This window comes from Pelodiscus sinensis, chromosome 13, assembly GCF_052426305.1.
Source record: "Pelodiscus sinensis isolate ZL-2025 chromosome 13, ASM5242630v1, whole genome shotgun sequence".
Lineage (NCBI taxonomy): Eukaryota > Metazoa > Chordata > Testudines > Trionychidae > Pelodiscus > Pelodiscus sinensis.
Genome location: NC_143064.1, coordinates 43,532,020 through 43,556,699, shown reverse-complemented (window position 1 = coordinate 43,556,699; position 24,680 = coordinate 43,532,020).

The window sequence follows — 24,680 nt, the reverse complement described above, 5'->3', positions numbered from 1 at the left end:
ATTTCTCACTGCCATCTATCTACTAATTCACACAAATGGGACAAAGCCAGTCCCTCTCTTCCATGGCTGTGAAAGGCACAATGCTAGAAGAACCAGTATGCAAGGAGGTGCTGTCTAGTTACATGGGCCAGAGACCTTGTGTGCACAGGCTCCCTGAATTGGTAGAGGTTCCTGTATGGATAGTATTGTCCAGCCATTTGAGTGGACTGCAGGCTAAATGTCATTCTTAAAATGGAAGTGTGGCCACGCTCCTCTTTAGTGCAGAGGAGGAGGAGGGAAAGCTTCTCACACCAATGTAGCACATGGGCAGTGAGGAAAGACCATAATTCTGTAGCACAGCCTGTTGTGCTCACAGTGCCACTAACACAGCTACCCTTGGAGCAGCATTCAAGATAAATTTCAATACAATCCTCAGCTGCAGCTAAGACGTGGAGATCTAGTTCTAAACATACCTAAAGGGTGGGTGATTTTTCTTTATAGACTTTTACAGTTTCTTTAATAAGGAGCACAGAGGTTTAAAGGAGAAGGTGAATAACTGTGACAGTGAAGGGGGATGTTTAAAATAAATAATAACACTTTATCATTGCCTGCCAGCAAAGAAAGAACTGGGAAAATATACAGGGATGTCCAGATGATTCTAACCACAAGCTCACATTGTGCTTTTCACCTGGTTTGCATACTTTATAAACACACAATTCTGGCCAGGTTTCTGCCTAGGTCTATGTACCTGGCGCTAGTTTTGAGAAAAGCCAGGATGATGCATAATACTGAAAATGTATAAAACTTACTGTTCTCGGAAATTGTACTTCAAAATCTGGTGAAATTCAATAATTATATTTTGAGATAAGTTTGTGTCCTTGTGAGTTTTAAAAGCCCCTGAAACTGAAAATAGTTACACAGCTCTATTCCAAATTAAGATAGCAAGTTTTCCTTTATTTGAAGACTTTCACTCAGCATTGTGCAATCCTTTACCAGAATCCCAAAGTTTGCAGTATTGAATGTGTTATCCCAAATTTAGCTGTTTTATTTTCTCTGTTATATATTTATTCAAGTGTCCCATTTAAATTAAGTGCTGCTGGAAATGTCTGTTACTTCCGGCAGAAAAAACTGATGCTATCTTCCAGCTTAAAGCATGGATAATCTAACTAACTATGGAGCATTTCTTTGTACTTTGTGTGCTTTACTGGGATGATATTTTCAACTGGTAATTGGCAAGAAAGTCTTTTATATTCCATTTCAGTGATTCTATGTGAATAAGGGATGTGCTTTATTACACAGTCAGGTTTACCACTTAAGAACAATAAATGAATGCTTTTGATTGTTGAGAATCAAATGGCAATGTTTCTTCTACTGCACCCTAATATGCCATTAGCTTTCTTGGTTACAAGGGCACACTGTTGACTCATATGCAGCTTCTCATCCACTGTAATCCCCAGGTCCTTTTCTGCAGAACTGCTGCTTAGCCAATCTGTCTCCAACCTATTGCAGAGCTTGGGATTCTTCTGTCCAAAGTGCAGGGCTCTGCACTTGTCCTTGCTGAAACGCATCAGATTTCTTTTGGCTCAATCTTCCAATTCGCCTAAGTCGCTCTGGACCCTATCCCTGTCCTCCAACATATCTACTTCTCCCCCAGCTTAGTGTCATCCACGATCTTGCTCAGGGTGCAATCCATCCCTTCATCCAGGTCATTAATAAAGATATTGAACAAAAACAGCCCTAGAAGCTACCCTCGGGCATTCTGCTTGATACCGACTGCCAACCAGACATCGAGCCGTTGATTACTACGCGTTGAGCCTGACAATTTAGCCAGCTTTCTATCCATCTTATAGTCCATTAATCCAATCCATACTTCCTTAACTTGCTGGCAAGAATACTGAATACTAATCCAGCTGCATTATTGATATCAATTATATTACCTGTTTATCGCAAGATCATCTTCACAGGAGCCTGTCTCAGCTTACAAAAGACATGACACTGAAATATTCATCTGAATCTCTAAATGGCACTGCAAGTTTGAATTTATGAGCCAACCTGGGGATGTCTCCAGCAGAAGTTAAAACGACAACTCTTGAGAACAGCCCTTTAAAAAAATTAAACAAAATCCTTCTAGGGAGGGGAAAGCATAGCGAGAGGTAAAGTAGGGATTTTTCCCACTGATCAAATGAGATTTTTCATATGTTAAATCTCACCTTTAAAATCCCTTCTAAAACCTAATCCACTCAACAGCTCAGTCTCACTTGGTTCCTCACCTGCAGTGACATTGTAATCTTTAGGCTCTATTTTGTTCCCATGGAAATCATGAGCACAGCTTCACTGAATGGGAATTCAACTACTACTCTTTTCCCTATGGAAAAATTGAAATGTGAGTTCAGTTTAGGGATGACTCCCTTAGCAACCAGCAGCACTGGCATTTTGGAGGCTTCAGACACGGTGCAAAGGGATTAGCAGCAAAGTATTTGTCCCAATTCTGATTTCACCGGCTATGCAACATTTCCTTCCTTTTCCCTCCTTCAGAATTTTGCTAAGTGTAAGAATAAACCTTTAATTTGAAGGACTCTCATGATGCTGAATAAATCTCAAGTCCACATTAGCCTTGCTCCTTTAATCAGAGCTAGAGAACACAAAAAAAAGACATGAATTGAAAGTTTTAAAACCCATGTAAACTTCTCTCCATCCGTGACTTAGTGTAACTGACATTTTTATGTTGATATACTCCCGATGCCATCCATAAATGCAATCCAAACTTCAGGCATTTGGATTTGTCAGTTCAGTTCAGTTCACGCACAGCCATATTGTTCAGCCTACTGTATTTATGTAAAAGGAGGAGCCAAGAGACATTTTCATTTTAGAGGAAATATTATCAAAGCTTTGCTGTACTGAAAATACAGGGGGGAAGGTAAACACAGCAGTAAACTACAAACAAGAATTGCAAACTCTGGCTAAATAAGGCTCTCATAGTAAATGCTTTTTCTTCATCATAACCTTGAATACATTTATTAAACCTTGACTAAAAAAACCCATAAAGGATGAAGGGGGAAGCTTTTAATAATTCTAGTAATAACATTTATAATGTCAAATCAGTAATAAAATATGCTTGCAAGCTATTTATATTTTCAAACAACTTTTCCTCTATCCCCATCTTTTAATATTTCTTCCCCTTCTCCATTACTAGTGTTATCTTTGGCTTCTTTCTTCCTTGACTCTGTTTCTTCTCGGTAACCTGTTCTCTCTATCTCCGCTCATCATTTCTCACCAATCGTTTGAAACACTTTCTGGAGAGATGAATAAATCCCAAATATCCAACCTCTCAGAAAATCTTGTGGTCAATCATTAATATTTTAAGCAATTCTCCTTCCTTTTCTCTGTGACTACAGCACTGCTAGCAATGGTGGGAGAATTCATGGGTATTTTTACCACCATAGTGTCTAGGAGTGCATCTATACAGCTTATTTTGAATCTATTCACATCTACACAGCACCACATTTCAAAACAATGTGCTATTTCAAGACATCCCTTTCCCCTTGTGGAACAAGGGTTACCAGGATACCAAAACAGTCCACACGTTATTTCAAAAAATATTTCAAAATAACAGGCGGCTTGTGTGGACAAGAGATAGCTATTTCAGGATACCGAAATAGCCATGCAGTGTAGACATACCCTAGACCTGCCAGTGAATATTGTGTGATACACGGTGAGTTGTAAAACCTGCCCCACTTTTTAAGGGTTATGCTTCTCAAGCTGTCCCATCACTTCCCACCCCATCTAGTTTGCTCTTCCTACATCTTCTGTCAGCCAGAGATGCAGTACAGAAGCCAGGAAAAGGCAATCTTTAAAATGAATGAACTGTGCTCAAGAAACAAGGTATCTGAAAGTGAGAAAAAGCAATAGTTTACCCCAAACATACAATGGGCCCATTAAGAGATATGCCTTTGTGACATCATAAGATTTATTTTAACCGTATCACTTGTGGTGATTCCTATACATGTTAAATAAAGCTACAATGAGTGGTAAATGTCCAAGAAGGATCTCTCTAAATCAGCTGAAGATAAGTAGAGAGGTTGTTCCCCTTCCAAGTTAAGTGAAAAACCTGCCACTGTTGTTACATGGCCTTTCAGAGGCTCTGAACATCTCACAATCTCAGTTGCTGCATCTAGTCAATGGCTAGAATATGGATTTGCCAACCTGCCCAGGGATTGTTATGAGGGTTAGTTGATTTAAAAGCAGTATCACAGACCCAGAAGAGAGGTATTACAAAAGAGCTGAAGATTATTAGAAGAACAGCTACAGCCCAATTTGATAGGAAATGTACCAAAAGCACAACCATTTAATGAGACAGATCTGCTGCTGCACCAGCAAAGAATCTTCCCCACTCTGCTCACCACCAACATACTGGAGTAGTTCAGTTACCTTTCAAGCCTAATAACCTACTGAAGAAACCCCCCTAGAAAAGCTACTAGCCCTTATACACAGAATACAAATGTTCATAGATTTCAAGGCCAGGAGGGGCCTTTGGGGCCATCTAATCTAACCTCCCGGATAATACAGGCTGTGGAATTTCCCCAAGTAATTTCTGCATTAAGGTTATTGTGTCTGTTTGAGCTATAGGGTACCTTTTACAAAAACAGTCACTCTTGATTTAAAGACTTCATATAATGGTGAATTCACCACATCCCTCAGTAAATTGTTACAATATTTCATTTTCCTCACTGGAAATATTTCAAGCCTTCATTCCTGTCTGAATTTGTCTAGCTTCAGCTACCAAACTTTGGATTTCTTTATGCCTTTCTCTTCTAGATTAAAGAATTGTCAGTTCTCAGAAATCTCTCCCTCATTTTGGTACCTATAGACCAGGGCGGGCAATGTATTGCCCATGAGCCAGCTCCAACCCACCAAGCCTTTTAATTTAGCCCACCTGCCCCTGTGGCAAGCTTAATGTGTCTGGCTGCTCTCTGTGCTGTGGGGGGAGGAAGGAGGCTTCACGCACTGTCCCCGCACACAGTAAAATCTCTCTGCTCCTATTGGCTGGAAGGCAGCTGAGAGATTTTGCTGAGGGTATAGGCAGTGATGCACATTGTACGGGGGAGCCTGACTGAGAGTCCTGCTGGCAGGGAGCTGCTTAGGAAAGTATCTCCCAGCTGGAGACTGCCTCTGGCACCCCACCCAACTTCCTCACAGACCCTGCAGCTCCTCTTTTACCCCTCCCCCAAGCCAGAATCCTCTCCTGTACCAATACCCTGTCCTGAGCCCTGGATTATAAGACAGTGGGCAAGCAACCAAGGAGCTTGCGACAGGACAGCAGCGATGGATGGTGATGGGTCTGCTGTTGTTACCTGCACAGCGTGTGCCATGTTTGTCTTCCTCCCGAAAGAAAGGACGGATTTCATCTGCACGACGTGCAAGCTGGTCGACATTTTGGAAGAAAAAATTAGAGGACTGGAGCCCCAAGTGTCGACTCTACGCTCGATCAGAGAGGATGAAGACTTGCTGGATAGAAGGCAGCGTTTAATCCTTCAAACACGGCAGGCAGAAGAGCCAGAGAGGGCAGTACGTGACCAGTAAGAGAACTGGCAGCATGTAACTTCTAGAAGGGGGGAAAAGGCCAGCATAGGAGTCCCTCAATGCTATAGAGGTAAGTAATCGCTTTCAGGCTCTCTCCACAGGCTCTGCAGTGCTGAAAGCTTTGGAAGGGACCTCACAAGGAAGAAACCGGAAGGGAACACCATCTACTGGAAGATATGGGATGCGTAGTCCTAGGGATGGGGGTTCCACGGCCACCACCCCCAAAAGAAAACGACGGGTGCTGGTGATCGGGGACTCCCTCATAAGAGGGACTGAGCCATCCATCTGCCGTCCGGACCTGGAATCTCGAGAGGTGTGCTGCTTACCGGGAGCTCGCATTCAGGATGTCACTGAGAGGCTTACCAAACTGATCAAACCTTCGGATAGTTACCCCTTCCTGCTTCTCCACATGGGAACTAACGATACGGCCAAGAATGACCTTGAGCAGGTTACTGCGGATTATGTAGCACTGGGAAGAAGGATCCAAGAATTCGGAGTGCAAGTGGTGTTCTTGTCCGTCCTCCCTGTTGAAGGGAAAGGACTGGGCAGGGATCGTCGAATTGAGGATGTAAATGCGTGGTTGCTCAGGTGGTGTCTCAGAGAGGGCTTTGGTTTCTTCAACCATGGGACTCTGTTCAGGGCACAAGGACTGTTAGGAAGAGATGGGATCCACATAACGAAGAGAGGAAGGAGCATCTTCGCGGGTAGGCTTGCAAACGTAGTGAGGAGGGCTTTAAACCAGGTTCATCGGGGGACAGTGGCCAAAACCCTGAGGGGAGTGGGAAAGTCAGATACCAGGAAGAAATGCAGAGAGGAACGAGCAAGAAAGGAGGACCCCTGATTCGAATGGAGAAGATAGGGCGATCAACTGGTTACCTGAGGTGTTTGTACACTAATGCAAGAAGCCTGGGCAACAAACAGGAAGAACTGGAGGCCCTGGCCCAGTCCAAGAAATATGATTTAATTGGAATAACAGAGACTTGGTAGGATGACTCGCATGATTGGAGCACTGTCATGGAAGGGTATAGACTGTTCAGGAAGAACAGGCAGGGGAAAAAAGGAGGAGGAATTGCACTATATGTAGGAGAGCATTATGATTGCTCTGAACTCCAGTATAAAGAGGGAGAAAAACATGTTGAGAGTCTATGGGTTAAGTTTAAAGGAGCAAACAACAGCAGTGATGTTATGGTTGGTGTCTGCTACAGGCCACTGAATCAGGTGGATGAGGTAGATGAGGCTTTGGTCAAATATTGGAATAAATTGCCAAGGGAGGTGGTGGAATCTCCCTCTCTGGAGATATTTAAGAACAGGTTAGATAGACATCTGTCAGGGATGGTATAGACGGAGCTTGATCCTGCCTTGAGGGTGGGGGGCTGGACTCGATGACCTCTCGAGGTCCCTTCCAGTCCTATTATTCTATGATTCTATGATTCTTTGGACAACTGAAAGAAGCTTCCAGATCGCAGGCCCTGGTTCTCATGGGGGACTTTAATCACCCTGACATCTGTTGGGAAACCAATATGGCAGTACACAGGCAATCCAGGAAGTTTTTGGAGAATGCTGGGGATAACTTCTTGACACAACTGCTGAAGGATCCCACCAGGGGCCGTGCGCAGCTTGACCTTCTGCTCACAAACAGGAAGGAACTAAGGGTATGTCTACACTACAAAGTTAGTTCGAACTAACGGACGTTAATTCGAACTAACTTTCATAGGCACTACACTAGCGCTCCGTTAGTTCGAATTTAATTCGAACTAACAGAGCGCTTAGTTCGAACTAGGTAATCCTCATTCCACGAGGATTAAGCCTAGTTCGAACTTACTAGTTCGAATTAAGAGCTGTGTAGCCCCTTAATTCGAACTAGTGGGAGGCTAGCCCTCCCCAGCTTTCCCTGGTGGCCACTCTGGCCAACACCAGGGAAACTCGTCTGCCTCCCTCCCGGCCCCCGGACCCCTTAAAGGGGCACGGGCTGGCTACGGTGCCTGTGCCAGGTGCAAGCCTGCCAGCACCCAGCCAGCAGACCCTGTACCTGGCACGGATCGAGCCACCCACCCGATGCCCCCCAGCCCTCCCCCTCTTCCCGGGACCAGGCTGGCGGCTCCTGGGAGCTTGCCCAGGACCGCAAGAGGCAGGCACCCGCCTGGGCTAGTGCGGACATCGTGGACCTTGTCCACGATCTCCGCACTAGGCACAGGAAGGTGGCCGGCTAGGGCAGGAGAGCTGCCAGCCTGGCCACCCAGGAGCAGGAGTGCATGAAAATCAAGGTGGTCCACTGAGACCCCCAACCCTGAGCCCTGAGCTTACAATGGCCATCCTGGGTCAGACCAAAGTTCCATCTAGCCCAGTAGCCTGTCTGCCGACAGCGGCCAACCCTAGAGACCCTAGGGAGGGGATGGACTGAAGACAGTGACCAAGCCATTTGTCTCATGCCATCCCTCTCCAGCCTTCCACAAACCTTGGGCAGGGACACCACTCCTACCCCCTGGCTAATACCACTCCATGGACCCAGCCTCCATGACTTGATCTCACTTCCCTTTAAACTTTGTTCTAGTTCTAACCTTCACAGCCTCCTGCAGCAAGGAGTTCCACAGGTTGACTCTTTGCTTTGTGAAGAACAACTTTCTGTGACTAGTTTGAAGCCTGTTACCCATTCCTTTCCTTTGGTGTCCTCTAGTCCTTCTTTATGGAAACTAATGAAGAACTTTTCTGTATGCACCCTTTCCACCCAACTCCTGCTTTTAGAGACCTCTATCCTGTCCCCCCTCCGTCTCCTCTTTTCTAAGCTGAAAAGTCCCAGTCTCTTTAGCCTCTCTTCATATGGGACCTGTTCCCAACCCCTGATCATTTTAGTTGCCCTCCCCTCTCCCAGCCTCTCTCTTCCCCTCTCCCACCTCCTTTTCCCAGTCTCCCCCAGTTTTGTTCAATAAAGACAGATTCCATTTTTGAACACAATTGTCCTTTATTTTGTACATCAAGAAAAGGGGCTAGGGAAGGGTAAGTGGAAGGAGGTGAGGGAGAAATGGGGTATGAGCTCCTGATGGGGAGGACTGGGCTGGCTCTGTGGGCTTTTGGGGTGGAAGCTCTCCTGCAGCCCCCCAATTGCCCCCTCTCCCCAGATGGCAGCCTGCGGCAAGTACAGCCAGTCTGATGGCCGAGTGCTGTGATGTGCCCAGTGTGGGTAGTCCGGGCACTCCAAGCCAGGACTGCTTTGCAAGCGGGGCACCCCTGAGAACTGTCTGTCCGGGGTGGGGGTCGGGACCCTTTCAGCACAGCCCTCGGCTAGCCTGAGACAGCATCTCCACGCTCTAAGTCCTCCTCTGATGCCCTGCCGGCACTGCTTCCGGCCATCCTTAAGCCTGGTTCAGGGTCCACTTAATGTGGACATGCTAGTTCGAATTAGCAAAACGCTAATTCGAACTAGTTTTTTAGTCTAGATCCATTAGTTCGAATTAGCTTAGTTCGAATTAACTAATTCGAACTAAGTTAGTTCGAATTAACGTTGTAGTGTAGACATACCCTAATAGAGGAAGTAGAGGTGGGTGACAACCTGGGAAGCAGTGGTCGTGAGATGGTAGATTTCAGGATCCCGACCAAAGGAAGAAAAGAGAGTAGTAAAATACACACCTTGGACTTCAAAAAAGCAGATTTTGACTCACTCAGAGACCTGATGGGCAGAATCCCCTGGGATGCTAACATGAAGGGGAAAGGAGTCCAGGACAGCTGGCAGTATTTTAAAGAAGCCTTATTGAAGGCACAGAAAGTAACCATCCCGACGTGTAGCAAGAGAGGCAAACATGGTAGGAGACTGGATTGGCTTACAGGGGAAATCCTTGGTGAACTTAAGCACAAAAAGGAAGCTTAAAAAAAGTGGAAACTTGACAAATGACCAGGGAGGGGTTTAAACGTATAGCTCGAGAATGACGGGAGGTTATCAGGAAGGCGAAAGCACAAATGGAATTGCGACTGGCTAAGGATGTGAAGGATAACAAGGAAGGTTTCTACAGGCATGTTACCAAGAAGGTGATCAGAGAGGGTGTGCGGCCCCTACTGGATGAAGGAGGTAACCTAGAGACAGATGATGTGGGGAAAGCTGAAGTACTCAATGCTTTCTTTGCCTCTCTATTCACGGACAAGGTGGGCTCCCAGACTAATGCGCTAAGTGACGCAAGATGGGATGAAGATGGACAGCCCTTGGTGGGTAAAGAATACATTAGGAACTATTTAGAAAAGCTAAACATACACAAATCCATGGGTTTGTCTGCGGGACAAACTGAGGGAGTTGGCAAATGTCATTGAGGAGCCATTGGCAGTTATCTTTGAAAAATCGTGGCGGTCGGGAGAAATCCCGGATGATTGGAAAAAGGCAAATGTAGTGCCCATCTTCAAAAAAGGGAAGAAGGACGATCCAGGGAACTATAGGCCGGTCAGTCTTACCTCAGTTCCTGGAAAAATCATGGAAGGGATCCTTAAGGAATCCATTTTGAGGCACTTGGAAGAGAGGAAAGTGATTAGGAATAGTCAGCATGGATTCACAAAGGGCAAGTCATGCCTGACCAATCTGATTAGCTTCTATGATAAGGTCACTGGCTCTGTGGACGTGGGAAAGTCAGTGGATGTGATATACCTTGACTTTAGCAAGGCTTTTGATACGGTCTCCCACAATATTCTTGCCAGCAAGTTAAGGGAATGTGGATTGGATAAATGGACGGTAAGATGGATAGAAAGATGGCTAGAAGGCCGAGCCCAGCGGGTAGTGATCAATGGCTCGATGTCAGGATGGCGGTCGGTTTCTAGCGGAGTGCCCCAAGGTTCAGTTCTAGGACCGGTTTTGTTCAATATCTTTATTAATGACCAGAATGAAGGGATGGATTGCACCCTCAGCAAGTTTGCAGATGATACTAAGCTAGGGGCAGAGGTAGATACACTTGAGGGCAGAGATAGGGTCCAGAGTGACTTAGACAAATTGGAGGATTGGGCCACAAGAAATCTGATGAGGTTCAACAAGGACAAGTGCAGAGTCCTGCACTTGGTACGGAAGAATCCCAAGCATAGTTACAAGCTGGGGACCAACCAGTTAAGTAGCAGTTCTGCAGAAAAGGACCTTGGGGTTACAGTGGATGAGAAGCTGGATATGAGTCAACAATGTGCCCTTGTAGCCAAGAAGGCTAATGGCATATTAGGTTGCATTAAGAGGAGAATTTCCAGCAGATCCAGAGATGACATTATTCCCCTTTATTCGGCTTTGGTGAGGCCACATCTGGAGGATTGTGTCCAGTTCTGGGCCTCCCCCTCCTACAAAAAGGATGTGGACGCATTGGGGAGGGTCCAGCGGAGGGCAACCAAAATGATTAGGGGGCTGGAGCATATGACTTATGAGTAGAGGCTGAGGGAATTGGGTCTGTTTAGTCTGCAGAAGCGAAGAGTGAGGGGGGATTTGATAGCAGCCTTCAACTTCCTGAAGGGAGGTTCCAAAGAGGATGGAGAGAGGCTGTTCTCAGTAGTGACAGATGGTAGAACAAGGAGCAATGGTCTCAAGTTGTGGTGGGAGAGGTCCAGGTTGGATATTAGGAAAAACTATTTCCTCAGGAGAGTAGTGAAGCACTGGAATGGGTTACGTAGGGAAGTATTGGAGTCTCCATCCCTAGAGGTGTTTAAGTCTTGGCTTGACAAAACCCTGGCCGGGTTGATTCAGTTGGGATTGGTCCTGCCTACAGCAGGGGGCTGGACTTGATGACCTTCTGAGGTCTCTTCCATCTCTGTGGTTCTATGATTCCAATCCCCTGGCCCAGGTCAGCACTCAAACTCTCTGCATCCTCCTCCTGCCTGCTCCGGGTCACAAGTTCCTCCCAGACCCTGCACTCACTCCTACATCCCTCCCCTAGGCTGGAATCCTCTCCTGCACCTTGCACTCCAATCCCCGAGGTCTTAACCCCCTCCTTCACCCAAAACTCCTTCTCAGACCTCACACGCTCTCCTATGCCCCAGTCCCCTACTCTGATCTCCCTTCTGCACCCAACCTCTGTCCAAGATCCTGCACCCCCTCCATAAAAAAGTGGGGCCCTTGACCACTACCAAACTCTTTGAGTGGCCCCCCATCAAATATTATTGCCCACCCCTGCTGTAGAATGTGATCAAGCCACCTCTTAACTTTATCTGGGTAAATTAAGTAGATTGAACTTCTTAAGTCTTTTACTGTAAGATGCATGTTTTCTAGAACTCATATTTCTGGTTGATTTTTTCCTGAATCCTTTCCAATTTTTCAACATTGTTTTTATGGCAGTGATACCACAACCAGACATCATCTAGTAATGAACTCAGTAATAGCCATATATAGATGTAATACTACCTCCCTACTCCTATTGATATTCTTTGCTTATACATATAAGTATCATATTCACTCTCTTTGCTACGACATTGCATTGGAAACTTGTTTTTAATGGGTCACCCTAACCACAGTCTCTTTTGCACTGTATTCCAAGGTACAGTTCTGCAACTTATAAATGGGACCTTCATTTTGTCTGGTATATATGGCCTTGTATTTGACTGCATTAAAAGGCACATATTGTTCATATGCCCTCACCTCATGAAGTCATTCACATTGGCATGTATAACTGACCTGTTCCAATTATTTTCCAATAACCTTTGTGTTATCTGCAGATTTTATCAGTAATGGTTTTGTATTTATTTCTAGGTCATTGACAAATGTTTTGAATATCACAGGGCCAAAAACATATCTTTGCAAGACCTCATTAGATGATGGACCCTCATTCACAATTAATTTTTCAGTCTATCAATTTTCTTTGTTGGCATTTTTAATCCATTTAACATGGGCTACATTAATTTTGTAAAGCAATAGTTTGTTTTATTTTGTTTCAATTCAAAATGTTCAATACTTTCCCTTGTGGTAGACAAACCTCACACCTTGTTTCTACAGTGTGCACTTCCCAATAGTTGTTCATAAACAACTACCCAGAGTGTGTATACATGTATGGAGCACAAATTAGATTTGGGACTGAATGCATAAGGACACTCAGTCATCATATTACTCACAAGCACATTTTCATGGGCTCATGTGATTGCCACTTGCCAGGTTTTTACCCTGACAGTCTTTTTTGAAGGATACATTTTGAGTCAAGATGAAGGTAAAATTACTCAGAATTGTCATGCGGTCATTTTAAATAGTTAAAATATAAATAACTGAATCACGCTTTTAGTAAAAAGTCAATTTTTTTACCCTTCCCCATCCCTTTCTGCTGGCTTCAGATTTGAAAACTACCTTAAGCTTCACAATGTTTCATTCTCCCAGGTGCTTATTCTTGAATGTGTGTTACTTTTTTAAGAAACAAAGAAATTAAAATAATTGATTGGGAAGCCCCAGTGCAGCCAAAACAAGAGAAAACAAAGCAGAACACTGCTCGCTGATGGTTCAGAGGAAAAGGCGGATGAGTATTACGGAGCTCAAAGCTACCTTGAATTCTATAAACAAGTCTTTGAAAATAATGTTGAGTTCCTGGAATGTGGTTGCAGGTACAGTGGTAGGAATAAGTAGGCAACTGTATCTGCACATGACATGGGGTGAACACTCCTATTTCTATTAAATATACCTGGGTCTGGAAGAATGCCAAAAAGGAGCTATCCTATTCTAATTCAAACTTTGTCAAAGATTTGACAAAGGGGAAGCTGAGGCAGTCGAAAATTAGAGACATGCTGCTGTGACTGGTAAATTGTATGAATTTTCTAAATTGTAAAATGTTTAAAAATAAAAGGAGGGATATTTGGGAAAGTAGATTTGTTATTTGGAACTAGACCGTGGACAACATAACACTACTCACAGAAAACCTTCCTGAGTTTGATGTACTTTCAGCTTTATTTCTCTTCGCTAGAGATGCAGTTTGCTGCTATGCTGATTTCTGTAATTCTCTATGCAGGGAAAATCTTGTCATCACAAAGTCATAGGACTGGAAGGTTCCTCAAGAGTAAATGTATTGCAGTCCCCTGAATTCAAAGCCGGACTATATATTATCTAGACCATCCCTGACAAGTGTGTGTCTAACCTGCTCTTAAAAATCTCCAGAGATGGAGATTCCACAGTCTCAGTAGGCAATTTATTCCCCTGCTTAACTATCTGAACAGTTGGAAATTTTTTCATAATACCCAACCTAAACCAGTCAGCTGCAATATAAGCCCATTGCTCCTTGTCCTATCCAGAAGTTAATGAGAATAATTGTTCCTCCTTCTCTTTTTATGGACTTGAAAACTGTTTTGTCCTATATTTCAATCTTTCTTCATTGGTCATATTTTCTAGATCTTTAATCATTTTTGTTGCTCTTCTCTAGACTTACTCCAATTTGTCCACATCTTTCCTGAAATGTGGTGCCCAGAACTGGACACAATACCCTAGCTGAGGCCTACTCAGTGTGGAGTAGAGCAGAGGAACTACTCATGTCTTGCTTATAATACTCCTGCTAATACATCCCAGAATATATTTTTTTAAAGGGAGGGGATAATAATTTTAAAGGGTTGAAAGGTAAACTCTTCTATTCTATCCTATTCTAATTCAAACTATGAACTAAGCCTAATGCGGAAAAGGGCTAGTTTTGAGCTCTCATGCACTGAGTGCGCTGACTCAAGCCAACAGTGGTAGAGAAGTAACAGGAAAGAAGAAGTTGGTTGCATTTCACCAGCTAATCACCTGAAGAAGCATGAAACAGGGACTCAGTTGACCCAGGCACTGCTACCATAAATATCCAGCTACAAGTGCAGAGGTGCATTGACACCTAAAGTGGACAACCCACAGGGACACCACTTGAAGAAGACTCTGGCTTTATAATCCAACCTACATCTGACAGCTGAGCTTCTTGTTAATTAGGCCTGGCTCTCCCTTCAAGTGCAACCAGGTGCCCTACCTGGCCGCTCAAGCCCACATTAACCCCTTCAGGGCCTGTGGGGGTTGCATAGCCCTATATAGGCGTAATTTGATGCAAAGACGTGAACTGAAACTATGCAGCCACTCAACAGTGTTGCTTGCACAAGTTCCTATCCAGGTAATTTGTAAAGATCTCTTCCAATCATACGGAATATATCATCAGTTTTCCCACTGAAAAAATTCCTGATGGATCAGTAACAACTTCCACCCCACCATCAACCTCAGCCTGGATGAGTCCACATGAGAGATCCACTTCTTTGACACTACAGTACAACTACATGACAGACACATTTTCACCACCTTATACTGGAAACCTACCAACAGCTACACTTACCTTCATGCCTCTAGCTTCCATCCCAGAGGCATTTTTCAATCTATTATTTACAGCCAAGCCCTGATACAATTGGATTTGCTCCAATCCCACAGACAGAGCCAAACATCTACAGGATCCACATAGAGCCTTCTTAAAACTGAAATACTCACCTGGAGAAGTGAAAAAACACATCGGCAGAACCAGAAGTGTACTCAGATATGAACTACTTTCCCCAAAGAGAAAACAACAGAATTCCAGTTGTCATCACCTACAGCCCACGACTTAAACCCCTCCAACACATTATCAACAATCTACAACCTATCCTGGAAAATGACCCCTCACTCTCACAGCCCTTAGGGGAAAGGCCAGTCCTCACCTACAGACTACCCTGTAACCTCAATCAAATTATTTCCAGTAACCACGCAACACATAATCATTCAAGAACCCACCCCTGCAATCAGCCCCGGTGCCGACTCTGTCCACACATGGGGACTATGTCTACACTGCCCTCATTTTGCGCAAAAAATATGCAAATGAGGCAAAGTGGCGCATATCACTGCACCTCATTTGCATAATTAACGAGGCTCCATTTTTGCGCAAAAAAACCCTCTTGCGCAAGAGCTGGTCTTCCTGAAAAAATGCGGGAATAGTCCATGCTTCACCTCATTTGCATAATTTTTGCACAAAGCGGAGGCAGTCTACACATAACCCTATCCAAACGATTTCATCACTGGACCCAACAACATCAGCCACTACATCAGGGGCTCGTTTAACTGCACATCTAATGTGATCTATGTCATCAAATACCAGCAATCCCCCACTGCCATGTGTATTGGCCAAACTGGACAGTCTCTACGGGAAAGAATTAATGGACACAAATCAGATATCCAAAAAGGCAATACACAGAAATCTGTTGGAGAACACATTAACCTGCTTGGGCACTCATTAATGGATTTCAGAGTCATCCTGTTGTTTCAGGCCAATTCCATAAGCCAAATACACAGGGAAGGGTTGGAACTTAACTTCATTTACAAGTTTGATTCCTATCAGAGAGGAATGAATAAAGACATTGGCTGTCTAGTACACTACCTTTCATATGCTAATGACTTAACCAACCAAACAATGGATACTTAAAGAGGCACAAATTGTTCTTATCAGCTTCTTGTAACTTGAACCATCTAATTCACTATTTTTTTTCTTTTCCCCCCTCCTTTCCTGTTCCCTCCCATTATTTCTTCTTGGATCTGGACCTTTAATACGCTGGTCATCTGAAGAAGTGGGTTGTGCCCACAAAAGCTCCTGATACCATCTACATGTTTTGTTAGTCTTTAAGGTGCTGCTAGAGTATTTGTTGTTTTTTTATTAATTCAGGAATTATACAAAATGAAATTCTTTATGAAGAGATCAAGAGACCCTTCATTCTGTCTGGTAGAGCCACGAATGGTAAAAATGACAAAACAAAACTATTTATTTCCTGTCTGTGTAGAATACACAGACACCCCTTACATCCAAGGGGTGAAGATGTTCTTCCCCTCTATTGGCAGGTGGTTTTGAGTAGATAGGTAAATGACTACTTAACATGAACATTAGATACCGCTTTAGACAGAAAACTCAGATGAAGTGCAAGTACAGTAAAACTCCATTAGTCCGGCATCCAATGCTCCGGGACTCCTGATGGTCCGGCACCATCAGGAACCCGGAAGTGGTGGAGCAGCCGGACAGACTTCCCCCATTCAGCTGCTGCTGAAACTGACCAGCAGCTAAATCGGGGAAGCCGGGAGCACAGCAGCTGGAGTGCTGCTGGGTTGGTCCTGCAGCACCAAAGGACACAGATAAAGGAAATGCCCATACAAACATTGATTGAGTCTGTCCCTCCCATCTAGCTAATCCAGTACCTCTGAGGGCACCGTATTTAAATGGTGGCAACTTAGTGACTAAAAAGGTCAGCAAACTTTGAAGAGTTCTGAGGTGCAGCCTGGCACGTTGGATTATAGATGACCATGAAGGCATATGCCCCAGGAGTCTAATATAGTTTCAGGCTGTTGTGATTAAGATCTGCCATAAGAAATTAACCCATTTGGAGTCTTGTATCTAGAAGGAAAGTCCAGGCTTGAATAGAGTCCAGTACTGCTCTTAAAAGGGCAAAGGGTAGATTCATCTAAGTTCATCAGTATACCTAGAGCTTTGAAAGTTAATCAGAGGAGTTGAATATTCTAGAGAGGATCTGAGCCTTTCACCAGCCATTGATTAGTCAGTTGTCCAGGGAAGGGTAGACCTGTACTCCTAGTTTCCTTAGCAACACTACTAGCACTATTAAACATTTTGTGGAAACCTAAGGAACTGCTGACATGCCAAAAGGAAGCACAATGAACTGGTAGTGATAGTGGTTCACTATGAATAAGATAAACTTTTCTATGACCTTCATAAGTTACCACATGAGGCATCTCTCAAATCAAGGGTGGCATATCAATCTCTAGGTTCTAGGAGGAGGAATAATGAAAGGCAGAATGACTATGTGAAACTTTATCTTTCTGTGATATTTGATGAACTGTGCAGCTATAAAACTGACCTGAGACCTCCCTTCGGTTTTGTGATTAGGAAAGCTTAAAAGCTTCCCAAGATCACAGATTCCCTGGCCTTGGGAGGTAGCAGCCACCACCAAGTGAAAAAAAATCTTCCTGAACCCAGGAAGAAGCATTTGGAACTTCTTCCGGAGAGGTAACCAAGCTCTTCTAACAAAAGAGAGCTTGAATAAAAAGAGAAGAATTGTAATCTCTGATAGATGATCTCTCAGTCTTAGGCATGCATACACATGCCTATAATTTTCCTGGACACAAGAATCAAATCATTACTTTAAGGAAAGATGATCTTATTAAACAAAACAAAAATATATACTTGACGAAGCATACTTGATAGCTAGGGGTACGTCTATACTACCACCGTAGTTCGAACTAGGGTGGTTAATGTAGGCAACCGAAGTTGCAAATGAAGCCCAGGATTTAAATATCCTGGGCTTCATTTGCATCTTGCTGGGCGCTGCCATTTTTAAAGCCCCAGTAGATCAGACTCCGTGCCAGCGGCTACACGCGGCACGGAGTAGGTAGTTCGGATTAGGCGCTCTAATCCCAACTACCGGTGCACCTTGTTCCACGAGTAGTAACGGTAGTTCAGATTAGAGAGCCTAACCCGAACTACCTAGTCCGTGCCGCGTGTAGCCGCGGGCACGGAGTCCAAACTACCGGGGCTTTAAAAATGGCAGCGCCCAGCAAGATGCAAATGAAGCCCAGGATATTTAAATCCCGGGCTTCATTTGCAACTCCGGTTGCCTACATTAACAACCCTAGTTCGAACTAGGGTGGTAGTGTAGACATACCCTAGGTGTTTTAAAGCAACTAAGAAAAGAACAATTTAAAAACACAGAGAAAATTCCATCCCTGGGAAATAGCTTAAAGTACAGTGTGTGGGGAGGGGCGGAGGGGAGCAGGGACATGGAGTTAGCACAGGGATGTTTAACCAAACAACAAAACAAATAAAATAACCTGATCACATTTAAATAGACATTTCCCTATCTACTTATGATCTTTGCTTCAAAGTCCAGTCAATTCCATGCCCAGTATTCTTTGTAGGCATAGTAATTCTGCCAGGTTCAATCCATCTTGTTCCCCCAACTCCTGGCTTAAAATCTCACACAAGAAGAATAGCAAGCAGATATATCTTCCAATTAAAATCTCAACACCTCTCATATGCCCCCTTAGTCTCCTCTTTTCTAAGCTGAAAAGTCCAAGTCTTTTTAATCTCTCTTCATCTGGGACCCATTCCAAACCCCTAATCATTTATTTTGCCCTTTTCTAATCCTTTTCCAGTGCCAATAAATCTTTTTAGAGATGAGGCAACCACATCTGTATGCAGTAGTCAAGATGTGGGCATCCCGTGATTTTATATAGAGGCAATAAGGTATTTTCTATCTTATTCTCTATCCCTTTTTAATGATTCCTAACAATCTACTGCATTTGCTTTTTTGGCTGCCGCTGCACACTGAGTGGATGTTTTCAGAGAACTATCCACAATGACTCCAAGATCTCTCTCTTGAGCAGTTATAAAAAAATTAGTCCCCATCATACTCTATGTATTGTTGGGATTATTTTTTTTCCAATGTGCATTAGTTTACATTTATCAACATTCAATTTCATTTGCCATTTTGTTGCCCAAACACTTAGTTTGGTGAGATCTTTTTTAAGCTCTTTACGATCTGCTTTGGTCTTAACTATCTTGAGCAGTTTGGTATCATCTGCAAATTTTGCCACCTCACTGCTTACCCCTTTCTCTAGATCATTTATAAATAAGTTGAATAGGATTGGGCCCAGGACAGACCCTTGGGGGTCTAGTTACCTCTTGGGGTCTAGTTACCTCTCTCCACTCTGAAAACTTACTATTTATTCCTACCCTTTGTTTCCTGTCTTTTAACCAGTTATCAATCCATGACAGAACCTTCCCTCTTATCCCATGGCAACTTACTTTACTTAAGAGCGTTTGGTGAAGGACCTTGTCAAAAGCCTTCTGGAAATCTAAGTATGCTATAAACACTGGATCCCCCTGGTCCACATGTTTGTTGACCTTCTCAAAGAATTCTAGTGATTAGTAAGTCAAGATTTCCCTTTACAGAAACACGTTGACTTTCCTCCAACAAATTGTGTTCATCTATGTGTCTGACAATTTTATTCTTTACTGTAGTTTCAACTAATTTGCTCTGTCTGTAATTGCCAGGGTCACCTCTACAGCCCCTTTTAAATATTGGCATCATGTTAGCTATCTTCTAATCATTAGGTATGGAAGCTGAGTTAAAGGATAGGTTACAAACCACAGTGAATAGTTCCGCAATTTAACATTTGAGTTCTTTCAGAATTCTTGGGTGAATGCCATCTGGTCCCCGTGACTTGTTACTGTGAAGATTATCAATTTGTTCCAAAACCTGCTCTTAATAACACCTCAGTCTGGGACAATTCCTCAGATTTGTCACCTAAAATCAATGTCTCAGGTTTGAGCATCTCCCCAATATCCTCAGCCATGAAACAAAGAATTCATTTAGACTCATAGACTTCTAGGTCTAACTCATTTAACTCACGTATGACCTAGAAACCAAGGGGAAACCCGATGGATTGAAAAAAAAAGGTCCCGGGACTGTTTTTGGATGGCCACAGTGTCCCCCAGACATTTACTTGATGTTACACTGGGCAAAGATTTCTTAGCAGGATAGTAGTGCCTTACAGAGAGTAGTGAGGGCTACTTTGAGGCTGGGAAATACTGGAGTCAATCTCCAATTCTAAGGAGAACTCTCCCTTCCCCAACACTGCCAGAGACCTGGGTCAAGTGCCAGAGACCAGTATAAAGTCAGAGAAGGATGCACCAGTCACTTGGGTAGTACCAACGGATGTACGGTCTGAGGCAAGAGAGGGAGACACAGTACTCACCATACACTGACATTGCTGGTACCAAGAGTAAAGTCCCCTGCACTGCACTGAAAGGCTACACAGATCTTTCATTGCCACAGATTCTTCTGGAGTGGTCAGTAGATGACATTTCCTCATGCTCTGATCGCTGTGGCACCTTAGTGCTAAAATCAGTGGTGTCAGCTTCTGCAGCATTAGCGATGAGGGCTTAAGTTTCAGCTGCACTCTACTCTTATTCCCTTGCCTAAATGACTTCAGAGCCAGCAACTTTCCTAGCTCAGTAGTCCACTTCAAAGTCTTCTGAGGCACTGGGAAGGTGAGCAGTCCTGATACCTGAGACAGTTCACATCAAGACTGGCCAACTAGGCTCTGGCAGAAATCTTTGAGTCAGTTCCATGAGCTAAACATTAGCATGGCATCTCTGTCTTTCCTTGTCCCAGGCTCCAAGTCTCAGCAGATCTGGCAATGATCTTAAATATGAGCTTCCTCTAAACACGTGAAGCAGCTTGAGTTGTGTTGCTTATGGGCATCAGTCTAGCGCAAGAGACGCAGGGTTTGATGCCCAGTGGCAGACGCAACTCTCAGTATGGAGTAGCAGGGAAAAAACCGCATCTAGAGCCAAAAAAGGGAAAAAAACTTACACTAAGTAATAACACTAAAACTCCTTACCATTAATTTAAAATGAACACATTGAGAGTACATGCTAAGGCAAGGCAAGTCAAGCAATTTCAACAACCATCACCAGCAACAAGAAGGAACCGAGGGAGGTTGGAGGCAGTTGAGCGTGAAGCAGCAGAAGGTACTTGAGCTTCCCCAACAGGTGCCATTGGAAGAAAAAAAATCTGGCAATTGTGCAGGGCTTGAGCACACCAAGAGTGGAATACACTAGTGCAGTCACTCGAAGAACAAACAAGCAAAACCAAGTGAGTGTATTGAGAGTACAAGATCAATTGAAATGAGATTGCTTGTTTGGGCAGTATCAAGTAGGTGAGAAGTCCAGTTCTGCTTACTTACTTCCCAGATACACCCACTCTGGGAGACCTCCACTGTAGACTATTAAATTAAAACAAACTATCACCACAGCCAGTGCATTGGCTGCTCATATCCCCAGGGCATGACATTGTTGCCAGCTCCTTCATAACCGCTTTGAAAATAAAGTTTTTATGGAGTGTCAGCTACCCCACAGGTAGTCATTGGAAATAATTTGGTGTGGGTCTCATAACATAGAAAATTAAAAGAAACTTCCTCTCTCAGGGTATGTCTACACTACCACCATAGTTCGAACTAGGGTGGTTAATGTATGCAACCGGAGTTGCAAATGAAGCCCGGGATTTGAATTTCCCGGGCTTCATTTGCATGTTGCTGGGCGCCGCCATTTTTAAATGTCCACTAGTTTGGACTCCGTGCCCGCGGCTACACACGGCACGGACTAGGTAGTTCGGATTAGGCTTCCTATTTCGAACTACCTGTAATCCTCGTGGAAAAAGGTGTACAGATAGTTTGGAATAGGAAGCCTAATCTGAAATACCTAGGTGAGTCCCTGGTGGGGGGCAGTGTTTGATTACAGAACTGCTGAGTACTCATGGCTGCAACTTTAGTCCAACTGAGATGTGTTTTGAATATATTAAGTGCTAAATAATGCTAAGTATTCTGAAAAATTAGGTCATAAGCACCTCAGACTGGACATCCAGCATTAGTGGATACTTTTGACGTTCACCTGTCTGTTCCTTAGTTCTCCATTTCTAAAATGAGCTGCTCATTAATTGTGCATTGAATGAGGCAAGAGTTCTGTGGAAGAGATGACACATGATCATGTAATTAGACAATATTAATACAACCACACAAGACAGCAGAATTAAGGTTACACAGACAACCTAAATTCTAGAATTTCCTCATTTTTGTGTGCTTGACTTTGCAACCTTAACATATTAATTTAATGTATTTTCTAGGTATGCAATATTATACATTTGACCTAAAATTGCAACTAGCTCTATTAATCATTCTACAGTTGTTGCTGAGTTGCAATCAGTACTTGCAGGAATTGGGTGTTCCGACAAGTAGTTCCTTTCTAATTTTCATTGTAACAGCAAAAGCATCAATATGCAATTCCAGCTTAATTGCTAGCTTTGTTTTCTGTGCTGGGTTTTCAGTGCAAACAGTCTCCTCAGACTCCGCAGCGTGTAGTGGCCTTGTGCACGCCACAGCAAAACCAGACTGATTAACACAGCGATTGTTTCCAGCGAGATATAATCAGGATGAGGTACTTGCACAATGAGGTGCTGTCCTCCATTTTAACAAAGCACAAGAATAGACAGCATAAAGCAGGAACACGTCTGGCACACAGTGTCTGGAGATATGTAGTGCAGTGGATTGTTGGTAGTACAGAGGTCCACCAGCCTGAACAATGGTGCGCTCGTAACTGTGCAATGCAATTTCATACGAAGAGCAGTGAATGTATCAACTAAGGTAAGAACCAGGGCAGTGATGCATACCAGAGTTTGAATAATCAGTGTGCCCTACTTTTCCAGAATCCACCTGTAAAATTCAGTGCATTTTCCCCTTTTTGTTGCCCCTGTCACACATAGTGCCACTCAAATTCTATAAAATTAAGTATGCTGCAGCTCCATTAGAGATAGGATAAATTACCATAGATTTTTCCTCAGGACAGTGACTTATTTTTTTGTACAGTACCTAGCACACTTTGAGTACCTCTGACCACCCATAATTTTAAAGGTTATTATTTATTATGACAAATAAAAACTATAATAAGGATATTGTAATTACTTTCCTCTCAGACAATATGGTATACTGTAATCCTGAGAACCATAAATAAACCAAGATTTTCTGTGCAAGGACAGGGCCTGGTGAGAAAACACAACCAGTTCACAGCTGAAAAAAACTACTTCCAGTTCCAGCCAGCTTTTAGCAGAGTGATAGCAGAATAAGCTTCCAACAGTCAAGCTGCAAAATATGTCAGTATTCTGACAACTGTAGATTTACTGGTGTCAGTTTCCAGAGAATAGGCATGTAGAAGAGTGACTCACGGATTCATGCATCCCCTTGTGATTGGTTGTGGCAATAAAGATTCTCCTCCAACCTGCAGTGGCCTCCTCCTCCTTGTGGCTCTGTCCTTTGGGATAGTAATGTCCCATGCAAACATCCCACATAACTTTCATTATGAGGTTACATCTTCTGCCTATTGAAGACTACTCTGAGGTCCCACTCTTCTCTTAGGCTACGTCTAGACTGGCAAGTTTTTCTGCAAAAGCAATTGCTTTTGCGGAAAAACTTGCCAGTTGTCTACACTGGCCACAGTGTAGACAGCTCAGATTTGTTTTGCGCAAAAAAGCCCGGATCGCGAAAATGGTGATCGGGGCTTTTGGGCAGAAAAACGCGTCTAGATTGACATGGACACTTTTCCGCAAAAAGTGCTTTTGCGGAAAAGCATCCGTGCCAATCTAGACGCTCTATTTCGCAAACGCTTTTAACAGAAAACTTTTCCGTTAAAAGTATTTGCGGAAAATCATGCCAGTCTAGACATAGCCTTAGAGTAGCAGTTTCCAAGCTTCTTTCCAGCCTTCCACAAGAGAAATCAATCCCTAAAGCAACCTCCACCCATCTGAGCTTGACCTTTATATTCCCACCAGGTTCTCCAGTGTTCCTGTTGCAGAACAATGACCCCAGTGCTTCTTTAATGGAACCCTGACTTTTTTCCAGAACTTGTGGCTAAGGTTAGATTCTTTCCAACAGCTTTACTGTGGTTCTTTTCCTAGAGTGAAGAAACACCATGTCTCTCCTTCCTGGGTGTTGCTGTCTATCTTGAGTCCTCCTGCTGGACCTCCCTGATAGTTTTCATGCCCTTCCTTTATGAAGGCATAGCTCTTCCACCACTGAGTCATAACAAATCAGGCTTGACAGAGCCACCCGGTACAGAGTCTATATCCTGTCACAGAGCCACATATCTTGAACTGCACCAGAGCTCTACTCAGTACAGTTGAGGAAGGGGCAAGAGTAACTTTAAACCATTTGTGTGTTCCCCGACTTTCCATAGCTCCCATGGACCAATTAAGCCTTCAGCTTAACTTCGAGCAGCTTCAGGGTTACTGTAGATTTCACTGGCTTCTTACAATCCCCCACCACCTAGAAGCTATTATGCTGGCCACAGAAAACACAAGAACACAGTTCCATGACTCCTCCCACTCTTCTTCCCACAGCATGTCCCACATGCAAGAGGAATAGGGAATTAGAAAGGGATAAGATAAAGACAGCTGTGCCTGTTCAGGATTTCCCTATGCTCCTCACCTGCACATTCTGGGAGTGTCTGTACAGCAAAGTATCAGAGGGGTAGCCATGTTAGTCTGGATCTGCAAAAGCGAAAAGGAGTCCTGTAGCACCTTAAATTCAATCAGGGAGGATGAGGCCCACTTCTAGCAGC